General features: G+C 47.5%; 2 long non-coding RNA genes across 4 annotated transcripts in view; one reads left to right on the forward strand and one right to left on the reverse strand.

The window, feature by feature from the left end:
* LOC102547162 (uncharacterized) overlaps positions 1–18,588 on the forward strand; it is a 23,338-nt gene extending 4,750 nt beyond the window's left edge. Inside the window, exons 2-3 of one of the 3 annotated variants that reach the window (XR_010056306.1) lie at positions 1–4,168; positions 17,223–18,588. The exon at positions 1–4,168 is cut by the window's left edge and continues 1,295 nt beyond it. This is a non-coding gene — a long non-coding RNA (uncharacterized LOC102547162). Of the gene's footprint in view, positions 4,392–17,222 lie in introns of those variants that run through there. The other 2 variants (XR_595100.4, XR_010056305.1) reach the window with 2 other exon arrangements.
* On the reverse strand, positions 3,288–7,304 carry LOC120095668 (uncharacterized). Its single transcript, XR_005491384.2, has 2 exons — positions 6,374–7,304; positions 3,288–4,195 (listed from the first exon to the last, which is right to left on the reverse strand). It is a non-coding gene; the product is annotated as an uncharacterized LOC120095668 (long non-coding RNA).
* Positions 18,589–19,678: the final 1,090 nt, after the last annotated feature.

The following is a 19,678-nucleotide window of genomic DNA, read 5'->3' on the forward strand; positions in this document are numbered from 1 at the left end:
TTTCCTTCCTTCCTTCTCTCCTTCCTTCCTTCTTTCCTTCTTTCCTTCCTTCTTTCCTTCTTTCTTTCCTTCCTTCCTCCTTCCCTTCTTTTGACAGGGTTTCACTATGTAGCCCTAACTGACCTAGAACTCACTATGTAGAACAGACTACCTTTTAACCGTAGGCTTACCTCTACTTTCCTAGTGCTGGGATCAAATCTGTTCACTACTGTGTCTGGCCCTTTTATATTAAAAAAAAAAATAGTCAAGAGCTGGAACTGGAGAGATGGCTCAGTGGTTAAGAGTACTGCTGACTGCTCTTTCAGGGGACCCAGGTTCAATTCCTAGCATCCACATGGCAGCTTCAATTGTCTGTAACTCCAGTTCCGGGGGCATTGGCAATCTCACACAGTATATGCAGGTAGAACACCAAATGCATATAAAATATTAATACAATCTTTAAAAAAAATTAAGGGTCAAGCATGGTGACACACTCCTATAAACCTAGCACCCAGGAGGCTAAGGCAAGAGGATTGTTAGTTCTAAGCCAGCCTGGGTTACAGAGAGTTCAAGGCCAGTTTACCCTCCCCCAAATTATTAAGAATTTCGATGACACCAGGGCGTTCAATTCTTCTAAGCATGGTGCCTGTAATTATACAGGTCATACACTGGCCCGGATGCCACCATTCATGGGTCCCCAGGTCCTGCATAGCTGTAGTCACACCGATGACCCCTTATAGCCATGGTTGCTGACGGAGCCATGGTTGCTGACGGAGCCATGGTTGCTGACGGAGCCATGGTTGCTGATGGAGTGCTTCCCTCTGGGAGGTGTGAACACAGAAGAAGATGGTCCAGCCGGCCTTCTCCAGGCTGCTGTCAACACCAGACTGTCCTTCACTGTGTCTTCCTCACTGCTAAAGGGTTCAGAAGACAGAAAAGGAACAGGAACCAGGGTTTGACAACAGCTTCCAATAATAGAACCTGCAGGTTGGACGAGGGACCCCTATTTCTGAGCATTGCTTTTAGAGACAGCTTTAACTGGGGAAACAGCCTTTCCTCCTCATTTCATCTCTAGAGGCCAGACCAGAAAGACATACAGCAGAGATAGGAGTAAGTATATCTAAGTATATCTGGGTAACTGCTATGCTTACCAGGCAGGCCTGAAGGCCCTTCACAGCTTATCACATGGATGTCCCTGCATAGCTGTAGTCTTACTGACGACCCCTCATGGCCATGGTTGCTGACAGGTTAGCGCCCTCCTCCTGGCCTTCCAAAATGCCCTTGTTTGAATTAGAGAGGGGGCTCTATGATTAGACCTTCAGAGGTTCCCAGCTATTAAGTCACAGCCTGGCTGTTTCTTTCTGCAGATCTACAATCTACAAGGGATCCTGAGACTCTCGCCCCCACGCCCCTCTCTTTAGGAAGGGTTGTGTGTCTACTTGTTCAAGACAAGAAGATATTTCTATAGATCAGACTGGCCTTGAACTTACCATGAAGCCTAGGGTGACCTTGAACTCCTGGTGCTCCTGCCTCCATGTCCTGAATGCTAGGATATTTGTGTGTACCATCTCCTGACACCAAGCCCAGAAACCTGTATGCAGTGCTCAGAGGTCATACGTGCGTGCATGGTGCGTTATTCTTACCACATTTTCAAATGCAGCATGGTGTGGGGGCCACACAGAACAAAGCACCTGGTACAGTGCAGAGTCTGTGCTTGGCATATGACCCTCCAAACCACCAAAACGGGGGAAGGAGGGAGAGGGGAAGAGGGAGACACAGAGAGACAGAGACACAGAGTGATAGACAGAGACACGGAGAGAGACAGACACAGAGAAAGACAGAGAGAGACAGAGAGAGACAGAGACAGAGAAACACAGAGAGAAAGAAACAGAGAGAGACACACAGAGAAAGAGATCTAGAAATAGAATAACCTCGTGTCCAACAGTCCTGCCTCTGAATGTAATATATATATATATATATATATATATATATATATATATATATATATATATATATATATATATATATATATATATTCCTGCGCAAACAACATGACCAAAAAGCAAGTTGGGGAGGAAAGGGTTTATTCAGCTTACACTTCCTCACTGCTGTTCATCACCAAAGGAAGTCAGGACTGGAACTCAAGCAGGACAAGAAGCAGGAGCTAATGCAGAGGCCGTGGAGGGATGTGTCTTACTGGCTTGCTTCCCCAGGCTTGCTCAGCTTGCTTTCTTACAGAACCCAAGACTACCAGCCTAGGGAAGGCACCACCCACAATGGGCTGGGTCCTCCCGCCTTGATCACTAGTTGAGAAAATGCCTTACAGCTGGGTCTCATGGGAACATTTCCTCAACTGAGGCTCCTTTTCTGTGATAACTCCAGCTTGTGTCAAGTTGACACACAAAACCATATATATATATATATATATATATATATATATATATATATATATTTCACTGGATATGGTAAGAAGTAGGTCAATTTAACAATTTAAGTTCTAGGCCAAACTGGGCTACATAGTGAGACACTGTACATATGTATATTTATATCTTGAACGTCTCGAAAAGTCTAAAGAGGCAAAGATGTAATGTATTTCTTCTATTATAAAAACTCATAGACAAAAATCACCTATAACCCCACTGCCTAGGGGCAAATACTAACAACATATTTCTTCCTATACACCAGACGTAAATATGTGTCTGTCTCTTGATTTAGCTATAACTTATGTTAGTAGAGTCACAGAGCCGCATGGCGTATGCCTTTAACCTGAGCTTTGGGGAGGCAGAGGCAGCAGGTGTATCTGTATGAGTTTGAGGCTAGCCTGGTCTACATATCTTGTTCCAGGCTAGAACCAGAGTTACATAGTAAGACTCTACCTCCAAAAGCAACAACAACAAAAGATACAATTACATTTACCACTTTGGCGCTGTTATAAGAACTCCCCAAATCCTACAATGTGATTTTTTTTTCTGTTTTGTTTCTTGAGACAGTGTTTCTTTGGATAGTCCTGGCTGTCTTGGAACCAGATATGTAGACCAGGCTAGCCTCAAACTCAGAGATCAACCTGCCTCTGGCTCCCAAGTACTAGATTAAATACATGCACCACCATTGTCTAGCAATGTGATTTTTTTTTTTAAAGACAATGTCTCCCTCCATAGCCCAGGCTGATTTCAAATTCCCTTGTTCTTCTTGACTCAGTCTCCCAAGTCTGGGACTACACCAGACTAACATGATTTTAATGGCTTCATGCAGTTGATCAGATGCACATCACAGTAAGACAGACTTCAATTTCTGAGCATTTAGGTTGATTAAAATTTCTTGATTTCTTTTTTAACACCATTCACATCCCATGTCATATACTGTCATCCATGTCATTTCCTTAGACTGGCTTTCAGACTATCTGGAGGCCAGTGGTACATCCGCATGCTACCCCGATGGTCTGGTTCTGTCTTCAGAACCATGTCACCTAGAGCTCTGTTCCTTGTAGGCTTTGAAAGGCCCCAGATTTTCTCTCCCCTGACTTTGTCTATTTTTGACTCCTGCAGGTGCTGGTGAGCTAAAAACTCCAGTTTAAGCAAAGCAAAAAACAGGAATGTATGTTTTCACTGGTTAGCTTTGTAGACTCAAGGAAATTCTGCAAAAAAAAAAAAAAAAAATTGAGAATCTCTGTTACTGGAGACTTGCAGGTTGCCTCCCACAACCCCGCCCTTCCTGAAGCGAGAGAATGAGGGCTCAGAGCAGGGAGCAGTGCATGTGTCATTCCTCTATCTTGATGGACAGGTGGTGCAGAAACCCTGGGGACTGATGAGCTGGGGTCACAGATTCTCCAGTTCACTGTACCAGCTTCCAGAACAGCTGTGGCTGTGGGGTCAGGTGGGGATATATCTGGACACAGCCTCAATGACAACTACACCACTCGTCCTGGCACTCAGGGAGCCAGTGACATTCTCTAGCCAGTAACATTCTCTAGGATGACAGCTCTGGCCCCTCTCCTACGGTCAGCTTAGAAACTCAGGACTCAGCTCAGTAGATTGTGAGTACTCTGGAGGCCTGCACTTGGCCAGAGAAGAGGATGGGACTCAGACCCGAGGTGTGAAAGCAATGGAATAGGAAGCCGGACCGGAAGGAGACCCTGCCTTCACTAAGCACCTACTGAGTGCAGTTTGATGACCAGCATCCAAGGACCCAGGTAATAACTTCAGGAAAGAGGCAGCAGCTGTGTGGGGAAGGGAACGGCGTAGTGTGGTTAGGGACATGGGTGCAAAATGATTCCTACAAGTTGAACGAACCTGAGTGAGCCAGTAACTTCCCAGCAGTTTTCACAGGAAGACCTCCCTCACCTCCCTCTGGCTTTTCTCCTTCCCTCCCTCCCCAAATAGCAAATTCAAACATGCTGTCTATACCTGCCTCAATCTTTTTACGTTTCTTTTTTGAAAGTTGCACTTCTTATAAATTGCCTCTTAAAGCCAGATGTGGTGGCAAATCCATTTAGCCCAGCACTCGGGGAGCAGAGACAGGCAGGATCTCTGAGTTCAAGGCCAGCCTGGTCTACAGAGAGATTTCCAGGACAGCCAGGGCTACACAGTGAAACCTTCTTCTTGTCTTGAAAAACATGAGTGAATGAATGAATGAATGAATAGATACCACGTCTTGAAAAAAACACAAAAAGATCTATAGAGATGGCTCAGCAGTTAAGAGCACTGACTGCTCTTCCAGAGGTCCTGAGTTCAATTCCCAACCGCATGGTGGCTCACAACCATCTGTAATGAGATCTAATGCCCTCTTCTGGTGTGTCTGAACAGCGACAGTGTACTCACATCCATAAAATAAAGAAATAAATCTTTTTTTTTTAAATGAGCTAATGCTTCTGTGTGTCTTTAAAAAAAGAAAAAGGAAAGCCACAAATAAATAAATAAATCATCTCTTAAATAAAAATAACAAGAGGTGGGGTTGGGGATTTAGCTCAGCGGTAGAGCGCTTGCCTAGCAAGTGCAAGGTCTTGGGTTCGGTCCCCAGCTCCGAAAAAAAGAAAAAAAAAATAACAAGAGGCAAGCACAGAGGCACGTGCCTGTGATCCCAGCACACAGAGGGAGGTCATTTTGGTATATAGCGGGTCAGGGGCCAGCCTGTGCTACACGAGACCCCACCACCACAAACGAAAATAAATGTACACAGGACTGGGAAGGTAGCTCACTTTGTGTCTTAGGGTTTTCTTGCTGGGAAAAGACACCGAGCCTAAGGCAACTCTTACAAAGAAAAACATTTCATTGAGACTGGCACAGAGCGCAAAGTTTTAGTCCGTTATTGTCATGGTGGGAAACATGGCAGCCTGCAGGCAGACACAGTGCTGATCTGCAGGCAGGAGAAGGAGACTGTGTGTCATACCTGGCAGAGCTTGAGAATAGGAGACCTCAAAGCCCGCCTCCACAGTGACACACTTCTTCTAACAAGGCCACACCTCCTAATAGTGCACTCCCTATGGGCCAAGCATTCAAACACGTGAACCTATGGAGGCCACACCCACTCTAACCACCCCGGTCGGTAGCGTCCAGGACCGGAATTCAGATCCCCAGAGCCGTGTCCAGGGGTTGGGGATTTAGCTCAGTGGTAGAGCGCTTGCCTAGCTAGTGCAAGGCCCTGGGTTCGGTCCCCAGCTCCGAAAAAAAAGAAAAAACAAAAAAACAAAAAACAACTGTGTCCAGTCAATCTGTAACCCCAGTGCTCGGAGAGAGGGACACGACCGATTTCTGGGGTTGATTATCTGACTAATGAGTGAGTTCCGGGTTCTGTTAGAGACCCTGTTTAAAACAATAAGGTGGAGAGGAGCAAGGACACCACTTGACCTAGACCTCTGGTCTCCACCGGGACATACATGCACATACAACTGCATGCACAGCTGTACACATCCATAGGATAGGTACCTACAAGAAATATCACCCAAATAATGAAGAATATTAAAATAAACCCATTGCCTGCCCAAGAAACAGGAGAATAGGGCTGGTAGTGTAGCACAGTGGTAGAGTATGGTTTAGCCCTGTGACTGAATCCCAAACTAAAAAAGTATTTTAAAAATGAAAAAGATTATCAAGGCAGGTTAAGGCCCCACCCATCCCCCACTGCCGCCCGCAGGTAACCACTATTCCAGGTTTAGCCTTTATCATCCCCTTACATTTTCCCGGACTCATATCTAAAGATCTCCAAACATTTTATTAGTGCTGTCATATTTGTCGTTATTGTTACGGACTGAACTGTGCCCCTTCAAACAGGTGCATTAGTAGCCATAACCCGGGTCCTTCAGATTGTGACCTTATTTGGAGACGGGGTCCCTGCGGAGGCTCAAAGGTTGAAACAAGGTCATTGAATGGCCCTAATCCGACATGACTGGAGTCCTTACCAAAGCAGGAAACGTGGTCTTGGAGAAGCTTCTGAAGTCTACGTGTGGCTTCTGGCAGCCCCACCCTCGCCCGGGGCCGTCCCAGGTGGCTCCTCTGGCCCTGGGACCTGGGACTTGGCTCCCAGCCTCCAAAACACTTGGGCAAACAGTCGATGGGCAGTGCGCTGTTATAATGCATTATCATACCCCATTCAGTACCGCTCTGCCCTTGAAACTGGCTTTCAAGTGAAGCCGAGGTGATTCATTTTCCGTGCCAGATCCCATTACGATACACCGCGTCTTATCCATTTGACCTTGAAAAGTTACATGACTTGATTACAGAGGTTTTTAAATTATTCATATCTGTGTACTCCAGGCTGGTCTGCGTTCTCAGCCAGGGTTGCTTGGGGTTCTTTGTTCTCATGGGGGAAAGGAGTCGTCCTGTCTCTCTTGCCCCGTTAATACCGCAGGAGCTCAAGTACCTCCGGGGTAAAGAGAGCAAACACAAGTCCTAAGTGGAGAGGAGCAGCCAAGCAATCACACTTGGCAGGATAATTTACTGGCTCTCCCTAGGGAGTGGGGCTGACAGCTGCGACAGGCACTGAGTGTCCTCTCTGCCCTACAAGCTCCTGAATACTGGATTAAACCTCCCCCTTTATGTTTGCCTGTCTGATGAGTGACATCCATCCATGTGTACTTTTGGTGTCTACCTACCACTTAGGTGTTTCCTGGCAACACCTGTTTGGTTTACACAAGACACTCTTCCTCCTTATTTTTTAGGTATTTTCTTAAAGATTTATTCATTTATTATATATAAGTACACTGTAGCTGTCTTCAGATACACCAGAAGAGGGTATCGGATCTCATTACAGATGGTTGTGAACCACCATGTGGTTGCTGGGATTTGAACTCAGAACTTCCAGCCCCACAAATGCTTTCCTCCTCCTCCTCCTCCTCCTCCTCCTCCTCCTCCTCCTCCTCCTCCTCCTCCTCCTCCTCCTCCTCCTCCTCCTCCTCCTCCTTCTCCTCCTCCTCTCCCTCCTCTCCCTCCTCTCCCTCCCCTTCCTCCTCTGCATATTTTTGAAATTTGCAACGCTCATAGCAAAATTGAGCAGAAGCTACAGAGAGTTCTGAAACACCTTCTGAAGGGATCCTTCATGCTCCTTGAAGCATTCTCTGGCCAGGAGACAGAGCTTAGGCAAGTCTTGGCTGCGTGCCTGCTCTCCTGGCCATAAGTCACTGGGAGAGACTCAGGGTGGGCCAAGAAGGCCAAAGGCTCTTGCAGAAAAGCTTAGAAGTGGCGGACAGACCTGCTCAGGGTCTTGATCATAGACGTGGTTTTATGTGTGTGCATGGAATGCCAAAATTGACTTTAAATTTCAAATTGGACAACTCTTTTTCAAATGCATTTTTTTGTTACTGTGTGTGCTCACCCACGTATGGAGAGTATATGTAGTGTGCACATGTGTGTGGTGAATGCCTACAGAGGGCAGAGGAGACTTTTTTAAATCTCTTCCCCATCCTTTTTGGTTTTGGAGACAGGATTTCTTTGCGTAGCCTTAGGTATCCTGGAACTCACTCTGTAGACCAGGCTGGCTTCGAACTCACAGAGATCTGCCTGCTTCTGTCTCCCAAGAGTTGGGAGTAAGGGAATGTGCCACCACCACCACCTGTCTTTTTTTTTTTTTTTTAATATTGTGCACGTGCACATGGCACGCACTCTAAGGAGGTGGCACACTCCCATGTCATGTATAGAAGTCCAAGTATTAAGCATGAGAATCACGAGGAGAAAAGAAGTATTTTAGGGTTTACTTGAGGATGGCTAGCTGGCTCTCTCACCCTGAATCAGAATTTGAGAGAGCAGCCTCTGCTGGTCTCTTGAGATCTTTTGTATAAGACAGATAAGGTATTCACAGGGGGAGAGAGTCCTCTGTTACACATTGTAATTGTAGCAAGCTACAAGGGAAGGGAAGGAACAGACTACAGTTTAGTGTAAGCTGAAAAGCTTGTTTTACTGTTTACATCAGACTAAGCAGGTGGAACTTATTTTTAACTACAAACAGAAACCGTAACTCGCCAGGACTTAACACAGGACAAATAGGAATGTGTTCTCTAACTACAAACAGAACCTTAACCTGCAAGGTGAATCGTTACTGTTTTTGTCTCCCATTAACTTGTAGGGCATATTGTTCCCAACTCAAGTTAGACAATCTTTTTTTTTGGTTCTTTTTTTCGGAGCTGGGGACCGAACCCAGGGCCTTGCGCTTCCTAGGCAAGCGCTCTACCACTGAGCTAAATCCCCAGCCCCGACAATCTTTTCTTAATGTATTAATTTTTTTAATTAAAATGAAATGTTTAAATTTTTCAGTGTTAAATGTCTTCGTTCTGTGATGTGCACACGTGTGTGTGTGTGTGTGTGTGGAGTATTTGCATGTGTGCACAGGTTTGCGGTAGACAGCTGTAGAGATTAAGGGTTAAAGTCAGGATGCCTTCTCAACCTCTTCTCCATCTTATTTCTCTTTTTTGGAAAAAGAAAATACTCTGCGTATGTGTGCATGATCTGCTCTCTGGGGGGTCATTTCTTTCAATCTTTACGTGTGTTCTGAGAATTGAGCCTAAGTTACCAGACTTTTTTTTTTTTTTTTTTTTTTTTTTTTTTTGAGACAGGGTTTCTCCATGTAGCCCTGGCTATCCTGGAACTCACCAGGCTGGCCTTAAACTCACAAAGATCCACCTGCCTCTGCTTTTCAAGTGCTGGGATTAATCAATGGTATGTGTCATCATAGCCCACTAAATTGCCAGATTTTCAAGGCCAATACCTTTACCTGTGAGCCATCTCACAAGTAAGTATATTATTTTAGGTAGTGTCTCTCACTAAGCCTGGAGCTCACCATTTTTCCTAGAATAGTTGAGTAGGGAATCCCAGATCCCTTTGTCTCTGCCCCACAGCAGTGGGGTCACAGGTGTGTGCTAGCACGCCCCCATGTGTGCCAAACTCAAGGCCTCACACTTAGAAGGCACTTTGCCTATGAAGCCCTAGCCTGTGTATACTTCCAATGTGTACAGTTTAGGCAATTATAAAGTTCAGTAAAGTGACACACATCTTTAATCCCAGCACTCGGGAGGCAGAGGCGGGTGGATCTGAGTTTGAGGCCAGTCTGGTCTACAGAGTGAGTTCCAGGACAGCCAGGGCTACACGGAGAAACCCTGTCTCAAAACAACAAACGACAAACAAGCAAAAGAAGAAGAAGGAGGAGGAGGAGGAAGAGGAGGAGGAGGAGGAAGAGGAGGAGGAGGAGGAGGAGAAAGAAGAAGAAGAAGAAGAAGAAGAGGAGGAGGAGGAGGAGGAGGAGGAGGAGGAGGAGTAGTTCGGGAATGTTTATAGAAAGAAGACAGGCAGCCTCCAGAGGAGTGGCACATACCTGTAATCCCAGTACTTAGCACTGAGGCAGGAGGATCATGACCTTTAGGCCAGTCTAGGCAACATAGTAAGATCCTGTCTCAATAAAGGGAGAAGGAAGAAATGAAGGGGAGGGGACAGTGTTCCTGAAATATTCACAGGGTTCAATTCTGATCACAAGATCATGAAGGATTTTAATTTTCCTCTTTTGCTTTTTGACACTCTACATTTTTATCAAAGCACAGCTTGGCAAGGAAGTATATTCTGTAGTCCAAACTACTAAGGAAGCTGAGGCAGGGGGATTATTTGAACCCAGGAGTTTGAAGCTAGTTTGGGCTGCGTCATAAGACATTAGCTTTTAAAACAACATCAACAACAAAAACAAAAACTGAACCACGTTCAACTTTTGTAATTAGAAATACGAAAGCATTAATTTGAAAACAAAAGCAATTGTGTAAGTTCAGAGATTTTTTTGTAATCAGCAACGGTGGCCATTAAAGGGCTTGCGTGTGGGCTGCTGTGTGTGACAGAACTGTGATAAGAAGTCTTGGGCTTGATAGTTTCCACCTTAGCTGCCACCCACTGCTACTCGGCCTTAAGTGGTCTGGGCCTCAGTTTCTGGAACTATAATTCAGAGATAAGGGGACTGAATTAGAATGAGTGGCTCCAGATGTCTCAGCAGTCCCCTGTCACAGCAAAGGCCGGGGAGTTACAGCCGCTTCACACACTGTCTTAGCTTCAAGGCACTAAAGAGAATACAAGAAAAGCTTTGCTTAGTGTGTGTGAATGTGTGAGTGTGTGAGTGTGTGTGTGAGTGTGTGAGTGTGTGAGTGTGTGTACGTGTGTGGTGTGTGGTGTGTGTGTGGTGTGTGTGTGGTGTGTGTGTGTGAGTGTATGTGTGTGGTGTGTGGTGTGTGTGTGTGAGTGTGTGAGTGTGTGTGTGAGTGTGTGAGTGTGTGTGTGTGGTGTGTGTGGTGTGTGTGGTATGTGTGGTATGTGTGTGTGGTGCGTGTGTGGTGCGTGTGTGGTGCGTGTGTGGTGTGTGTGTGGTGTGTGTGTATGTGTGTGGTGTGTGTGGTGTGTGTGTGTGTGCGTGTGTGCGTGCATGCGTGTGTGTGTGTGTGTGTGTGTGTGTGTGTGTGCGCACACACTTTTTAAGGCAGTAAAAAGAGAGTGGACTAATCTATGAAATACAGTTCCTGGAACTGAACGTTGTTTGAGGTTTCTCTTAATGGGTATCAGACGTCTCCTCTCACCCTCAGCCAACCACAAGCACAGCTGCTGTGCCCTGGTGGACCCACAGTCGAGCAATCCTCCTTCTCTCCCTGGTCTTCATCCTCTGCCGCATATTTATTACTCTGTTTACCCCTCCTGCGGCTGCTTGGCTGGGCCAGAGTGCTGACTTCACTGTTTCCTTTTCATGCTCAACAGCCTCCTCTTGTCCCCCACACCCATCTTCAGCTCGGCCTCATCTTGGTCAGGGTGGTCCTGACTGCCTTCCTTCACCCGTCTGTTTTAAGTGTGCAAATGTAGTACACAGTGAGCGTAGCTCTTGCTCAGTACCTGTTTGTTAGTTCTCTCCCTGGGGAGGTGGCTTTGGGGAGGGTAGCCTAGGCTGGCCTCTAACTTCCTATGTAGCTGAATCTGGTCTTGAACTCCTGATTCCTGCTGCTTCCCCGATTTCCCCGTGCTATGATGACAGGCCTATGCCACCACCACTGACCCTTGTTAGTTCTCTTTGAACCAGTGTTCACCTCTCAGGCTCAGCCTGGAAGCTGCTATTAAACTTTAAGGGTGACCTCTGGAAGGGCAGAGGAGCGGATCAGTAGCAAAGCACTCTAAAGGTACGGAAGACACCCCTAAGTGATTCTAAAGAGGCCTTGAAGAAAGATCTAGAAGGCTAGCTGCTCCAGCAGGGAAAAGATGCTGGTTCTCCACAATTCACGGTGTAGGGCTTGTGTGAAGACTGTGTGATAGGCCTCTCCTGCTCACTCCTTCCCTCTGACTCAAATCCTTACTGATCAGCAGACTAGGTGTCAGCACTGCCTGGGAGACCTACGTAGGACAGAGTTTAGTTCTCTTGCCTGTCTTTCTGCTTCTTTCTGGTTCCCTTTCGCCATGCCCCTGCCCCAACCCCAGTCTTCTATCTGCCCCACAATAGGCACCGGTCACCCAGCCAGAGGTCAGCAAGCAAAAGCTGCAAACATTTTCAGTTAGAGGTCGGGCCTAAGTCTCTGTACAGCTCACCTCACAGAGGAGGGCTGAACCGCTGGGCCAGGGACTGGCCGCTGGTTGGCAGACCCATTGACCCGTCTGGGTCACTGCCAGCAGTGAAGACAGTGACTTTAGGCAGCTCCTCATCTCGGGGTCCCTATAATGTTATGTTACGCCTGCCCTCTGGGGCTGCTATGAGCAGTGGGAGGGAGCACAGCCTCCCATAGTCACTGTAGTTTCTGTTGCGGATCTTATACCAGGACGTCACGTGCACAGCCGTCTCCCTGGGCAAATCAACTTGAAATCATCTCACTTTGTAGGAAATAATGACCATGTTTAAGAGCATAGTCCATGTGCAACCTGATAAGCTTAGGCAGCCTCTCTTGCCACCTTTAAGTAATTCATCCAAAGCAAACCTGCGTCCTGGGCTGGGGCAATGACTCAGCTGGTTAAGTGCTTGCTATATGGACATGAGGGCCTGAGCTTGGAAAAGCTGGGTACAGTGGTGTGTATCTACAGCCTAGTACTGGGGGAGGGCAGAGGCAGGTTCCATGAGACCTGCTAGTCAGCTAAGCTTAGTGAGACCCTGTCTCAAAAATAAATAATAGGGCTGGAGAGATGGCTCAGTGGTTAAGAGCACTGACTGCTCTTCCAGAGGTCCTAAGTTCAAATCCCAGCAACCACATGGTGGCTCACAACCATCTGTAATGAGATTTGATGCCCTCTTCTGTTATGTCTGAAGATAGCTACAATGTATATAAGAAATAAATAAACCTTTAAAAAACATTTAAAAATAATAAATAGATAAATAAAAAACACAAAATACTCACACACCACACAAACAACACACACGCATAATACACAAAGCACAACACACACAGGCACACAGGCACACAGGCACACAGGCACACACACACACACACACACACACCCCACAACACAAACATAATCTAAAAAAGATCCAAAACCTTCACCTCAAGGTAAGGTCAAGCTTCGTTTGAACTATCAACATTCATTTTTGGTTCTTTTTTTTTTTTTTTTTTTGGTTCTTTTTTTCGGAGCTGGGGACCGAACCCAGGGCCTTGCGCTTCCTAGGTAAGCGCTCTACCACTGAGCTAAATCCCCAGCCCCCTTTTTTTTTTTTTTTTTTTTTTTCGGAGCTGGGGACCGAACCCAGGGCCTTGCGCTTCCTAGGTAAGCGCTCTACCACTGAGCTAAATCCCCAGCCCCTCAACATTCATTTTTAACATTTACTCTGATAAACACTCAACAAGGAACTATGAGGTCCCCGGGGAAGGAAGGACCTGCTGGGCTGTCCCAGTGTGCTTTGAAAGGCCCTCATGAGCTGCTTGACTTTGTGCTGAAGCTGCTGGCCCTGAAAGAGGAGGTAGTGGGGATGTCACAAGCCATCCCGGAGATCCAGGATCGGGGCAACTGCACCCTTAGAACCTCACAGATTGGAGGACGACAGTCCAATGTGAAGTGCAACTTTAACCTGTCCTAGGGGGGTAGGATGTCACTTCTAGGTGGCACACATCTGCCAGTCTACTCCTGAGAATTACCTCCCTGCTCAGTGTGCAGAGGCAGGACTGGCTCTGTCCGCACGCGGTTCTCTGTTCTGAAGAATGTTTGAGGCTACGGGATTGGGACAGGAGTTTTACCTCTTCAAAACCAGATTAATTAAGAGATACATTGAGGCCCACATGTAACAATCCCAACTGTGTGCCCTTCACTGTTGAGCACAGGGCACACTTGTTTGCCCACAGTCACCTAGGATAAAGGCAGGCTGGGGTGTAACTGGTCACTGAGGAGACTAAGACTGGAGGGAGGAGCAGCGTCAGGTACTTACAGGTCAGGTCCCCACAGCTTACTGTATTGCATTCTCACAGCAGGTAGGAAAGTTAGGAAAGCCAAGAAGCCAGGCATAGCGGCTGACATTTGCAATGCCCAACCTGTGTCGGGGGCTGAGACACCAGGATTTCTGTCAGTTCTAGGCCTTCTAGAATGAAACTGTGTCCCCAAAACAAATAAACAAACAAACAAATATCAAGAAATCAAGAAGGCTACCTGATATAATTTGAATATTCTTTTTTTTTTCCTTCTGGGTTGTTTGTTTGTTTGTTTGTTTTTGAGACAAGAGTTTCTTCTCTGTGTAATAACCCTGGCTGTCCTAGACTCTCTCTGTAGACCAGGCTGGCCTCTAACCCACAGAGATCTACCTGCCTCTGCCTCCTGAGTGCTGGAATTAAGGGTGTGCTCCACAATGCCCGATGATGATTTGAATTTTCTAAAGGCGGAGGCAAGGCCCAACTTTCAATTTTCATGTATTCCACGATGCAGTCAGAGCAAATGTGCCAGGACAGCCAGGGCTACAGAGAGAAACCCTGTCTCAAAACAAACTACGACAACAAAATACAAAAAAAAAAAAAAAAAAAGAAAAAGAAAAAAGAAAAGAAAGATTTATATTTATCTTGACTGTGTGACTGACAAACTAAAGTCGGATGGAAAAATGGACAAATTTTTTTTTCTGCTTTAGGAATTAAGGAAATATAAGGGGGCAGAAGTGAGGTGAAGGCTGAGGGAAAGGGGTGAACTCGGGTTGACCAGGTAGGAAACAGCAGCAGGTGACTGGGGGCGGCTCAGAGAGAGGGGACAGGAGACAACAATGTGGTTTATGTCCTATCTGCTGAGGTCGCTTCACCTAAGAACCAGAGTTACAACCCTGCACTGAAAGATCACAGAAGGTTCTGGAGCTGCAGGCGTCTGAGGAGAAGGGCATGGGGGCTAGGCAGGACGGAGACCAGAGAACAAAGAGAATCAATTCTGCGGGCGAATTTTCCTCAGGGGAGGAGCAGGTTTCCCACGGACTCAATCCGAAATGAGTTTAAACTCCTGCTATCACAGTTAAGGCGGTGCGGACAGGGATGGGGATTCAGATGCAGCCGTGATTGGCAGCTGGATGCAGCCGTGATTGGCAGCCGGAAGTCCCTGCACCTCAGCCCTAGGGAGAGCCTGGCCCATCTCACTCTGAGGCGGAGGGAGCCGTCCTACCCCAAGCCAGTGCTCCACTGAAGAGCCAGCCTCCCTGCTCCAACCTCCTTGTGACACAGGCCATCATTGTCGCCCACCCAGGGAGCTGTGGGGGGCCTGAGTCACACATGTCGCTGTGTCCTGCCATTATACAGTGCCAGTTTGGTCCCTCCTTTCCCTATTGAAGCTTCAGAGCTAGAATGGCTGTCCAGGCAACCGCTCTGCCTGAAGTCTCCTCTTTGTTCCTGAGGTTGCAGCTGACGGTGTAGGCGGCTTTTCATGATTCAGATCCAGGCAGAGAAAAGAGGCGTAATTCTAATTTGAGATCAGAGCCCACAGCTGAGGGGAGGAGGGGTGGGGGCTGCTTCCTCCCGGGGCCCAGGCTGGGTTGAGGGCTTGGGTGGCTGGGTCTGCACAGGGGTGGGCAGCAACAGCTGTGCCAACGGAACTGCCCATAAGCATCTGGTCCTGATTATTCTCAGGTAATATCTGAGCTGGAACGTGCCAGAGCTAGTTCTGTGCATGAAAGGAGAAAATTTCTCATAGTCACCCAGCAAAGCAGAGAGAAAGCGAGAATCAATCCCCTTACGGAGGAAACTCCTACTCAATCCCCATATTTGATCAATTTGCTTCCAGTCTTTTAAATGACTTTATTTACTTATTGAATGTACATTCGTGCTGTTCCTGGTTGTGTGTGAGAGGGTGTCAGAGCCCCTGGAACTGGAGTTACAAACACTTGTGAGCTGCCACGTGGATGCTGGGAATTGAACTCAGGTCCTCTGGAAAAGCAACCAGTGCTCTTAACTGCTGAGCCATCTCTCCAGCCCCTCCAGTCTTTTGAAAAATAATAAACATGTTGATTTTTCTTTACTTAAAAGATTTTTTATGTATATGACTATCTGTGTGTGTGTGTGTGTGTGTGTGTGTGTGTGTGTGTGTGTGTGCACAACAGGCGTGCCTGGTTCCTGCAGAGATCAGAAGAGACCATCTGACCTCTGGAAAGGGAATTACAGATGGTTATGAGCCAGCATATGGGTGCTAGGAACCAAACCCAGGTCCCCTGCAAGAGCAGCCAGAGCTCTTAACCACTGAGCCGTGTCTCCAGCCCAAGGGTAGACTTTTGTCCCCCATTTTTTTTCTTTTCTTTTTTTTGGAGCTGGGGACCAAACCCAGGGCCTTGCGCTTGCTAGGCGAGAGCTCTACCACTGAGCTAAATCCCCAACCCCTAAATATCTCTTCCTGAGGGGACACTGTACCTCTCTCGTTATTGTTTAGTATGCGTGTGTGTGTGTGTGTGTGTGTGTGTGAGAGAGAGAGAGAGTGTGTGTGTGTTTGGGTGTGTATGAGTGTGAGCGTGTCCTGTGACTGCATGGTATGTATGTGATGTGTCTATGTAGAATGTTTGTGTGAGTTCGTGTGGGTCTGTGTGGTGTGTAAGTAAGTATGTTTGTTTGTGTGTGTGCGTCTGTGTGATTTGTATGCGTGTGCTGTATATATGAATGTGTGTCTGTGTGGTGTGTCCTTGTAGTACATTTGTGTATGTATGATTGTGTGTGTTTGTGTGATGTGTGTGTGAGTGTGTGTGTATGTGTGATTTGTGTGTGTGTGTGTTTGTGTGGTGTGTGTGTGTGAGTGTGTGTGATTTGTGTGGGTGTGTTTGCGTAGTGGGTGTATGGTATTTGTGTGAGTGTGTCTGTGTGCGTGTATGTCTGTGTGTGTCTGTGTGCGTATGCTCTATGTATGAATGTGTCTCTGTGAGTGTGTCTGTGTGTGTGTGTGGCATGTGTATGTGCTTTCTGCCTCAGTGCTGCCACTCCATGCTAACTGCCTGAACGCTTCTGGGAGCTTCTTTCCTCCTCTACCTCATGGCAGGAAGGACTGCTGGGATTAGAGATGTCCATCTCACATGGGGGTTTTGGTTGTCTTTTTTCAATGTGGCTTCCAGGAATAGAACCAAGGTTGTCAGGTTTGCTCAGCAAACACTTTTACCCATGGAGCCATCTCCCCCTTCCCAGCGTGGTTGTAGACGGCTTCCCCCTCCCCATGCATCTTTTCTCAGGACAACCTGTCCTTATCCTGTCCTTACCTCTGCCCCTAAAGCCAGGGACTTGAGGCAGGAAAGGCAAGTGAAGCTGCTGAAGGACTCCCCTTTCCCTCTTGGCCACAGCCAGCTCTGGGACACATTCTGGACTCTTCCTCACACTAATTACAGCTCCTCCTTCACAGAGGCTGTTCCTGAATCTGGGCTAGCCTTGGGCTTCTGCTCATCTTGTGCACCATCTCTACCAGGTTCATTCTGACACAGAAAACAAAAGCTCAAAGTCTGCCACAGAGGAGAATCCTCCAAGATAAAGACCAGTGAAGTGGTGTAGACCCCCAGGATGGGACTTCAGGGCTAACGGCCAGTAGTCAGGCACAGCACTGGAGCACTGAGTCAGAAGTCACTGTGGGTCTGACCCCTGGGATCAAGGGAAAGTCTTTCAATGGTCAGTCGTGCCATTACAGCTGGGGATCAAAGTGACTTCAAACCAAACAAACAAAATATGGGCTGTGATGAAGCTCGGTGGTGGTTCGTGCCTACGATACATATGGCCAAGGGTTTGATCTTCAGCACAGCAAGAGAAAACAAAAACAGACTAAAGAAGAAAAAGCAGGCTCCCGTAAGGTCTCAGGCCCCATGCGTACAGCAGCTGTGTGGGCAAACCTGGAAGGGTGCGGACCTTCCAACCAAGCTCCAAGAGTAGGTTCCTGAGACCCCAGTGAGCAGAAACAGGGTGTGGTGAAAAATCAAACGAATTGCTTCTTTAAAGCCACCTGAATGTTTTAGGAATGTCTGGATTTGGGCTTCTCTTTCCTGCAGCAGGATATTTAAAGAAAACAGACCTGAAAGGCTTCAGGTCCAGAGCAAAGAGCCTTCTGTGTGCCTCCTCCTGGTCTCTGCTTTGGAAAAGATTCCTTTCCTCTTTGCTCTGGATTGTACCCAAGGCAGCCAGAACCTGTTCTCTGAGTCAGGCCAACAGCCCAAGTCTCTGCGGAGAGTCAAAGTGAACTGGACACAGGCTGACCTCACAGCCTTACAAACTGTCTCACCCCAGGGGTCCTGCAGCAGGGGCTTTGGGGCTCCAGACCGTACTGCCAACTGGCAGCCAAGGGCTCACCCCTGCTCCCCAAGGGGGCCACTCCTGCCCCCCAAGACCAAGCCTAGCTCCTTCCCTTGGAAGATAACTTGGCTAAAGGAAAGGGAGCTGAAAAGGTTACCACAGAAAGGTTATATAGGCTTAGGGCCTAGGAGTTAATGAGGTGGCCTACCCACAACCTTGGCTATTTCCAAGTCATCTCAATCCGGAGTGTGCAGTGTGCAGAAGGGCAAAGGGGAGGAGAGAGAGAGAGAGAGAGAGAGAGAGAGAGAGAGAGAGAGAGAGAGAGGAGAGAGAGAGGAGATAGGGACCCAGCCTAGTGGCTCAGATCTAGAATCCTATCTACTTGAAAGGCTTGAGACAGGAGGATTATAAATTCAAGGTCTGACTGGGCTAAGAGCAAGCCTCAAGGCTAGAACCTGTCTATAATGTCAATAAAAATGGAAGAAAGAACAGTACTTTTATATGGCATGTGTGAAACCGTGAGCTCAATGGGGTGGGGTGGGGTGGGGGTGGGTGGGAGGATCCTTCACAGGAGGAGGATACTAGGCTAAATAGACTAAGATTCTCCCACTGCCACCTGGGCAACCATCCCACCTTCATACCTGTCAGAGTCCACACCATGTAGAGACATCCAACAGTGAACTCAAGACCAGACGTCAGCCGGACTCTCCTGTTAGCAGGCGAGGAAGGGTGACTTTGAGAGGTTGGGACATGTTTAGGACACACTGTAGGAAGCAAAGAACCAGCTCCCACCCAACATCTCCAGAGACCCGCTCTCGCTGTCTGCACAGCATTGGCAAGGAAGGGGCCAGCAGGAGGGCATCTCTTTATGTTTCCCCAAGGCTTATGAAGGGAGATCTAGAAACTAGTGGGCTGGGGGAGTTCTCCATTGCTGCTGGGGGTGGCCGAGCTCTAGCATGACTCTGTTCAGGTAAAGGATCCTAATGGGCTGGCCATTGCAGCATTGAGATCAGACCAGAATCTTGTTCATTGAGCCAGAATCCTAGGTGTACGAGACGTGGTGGCACAAGTCTGAGTCCATCTGCTTGGGGGCTATAACAGGAGCCTCACAGGTTCAAGGCCTGGTTGGGCTTCAAACTGAGTTCATGACCAGCCTGAGTGACTCGATGAGACCTGGTCTCAATTTTTTAAATGGTGCCTTCGTGGTGGGTGCGTGCCTTGGATACATGAAAATCTGGGGTTGAGCTCTAACACTTAAAAGTTTAAGGAGGAATTCCAGGGCAGGAGTCCTGTTCCTGTAGGCCTGGGGACTGTCAGGTCTGATGTGTTTATAAAAATATAAAGAGAGGGGGGATGTGTTCTATGGAGGTGTGGTGAAGTATGGGGGAAGGGGGTGCCTGTGGATACATGCTGAGGCATCCCTTTCCCCTGAGGGACCGGCCACATGACCGAGTGTATAGTATAGAATAGAGTTTATTCAGGGGATGGGGAGGGAAATTTGGGGAGGGGGGGAGGAGAAGTAAGAGCGCGTGGAGAGAAGGTGGGAGGACGGAATGGGGGGAGGGGAGAGCAAGAGGAAGC

The sequence above is a fragment of the Rattus norvegicus genome, chromosome 11 (assembly GCF_036323735.1).
Source record: "Rattus norvegicus strain BN/NHsdMcwi chromosome 11, GRCr8, whole genome shotgun sequence".
NCBI classification, from domain to species: Eukaryota; Metazoa; Chordata; class Mammalia; order Rodentia; family Muridae; genus Rattus; species Rattus norvegicus.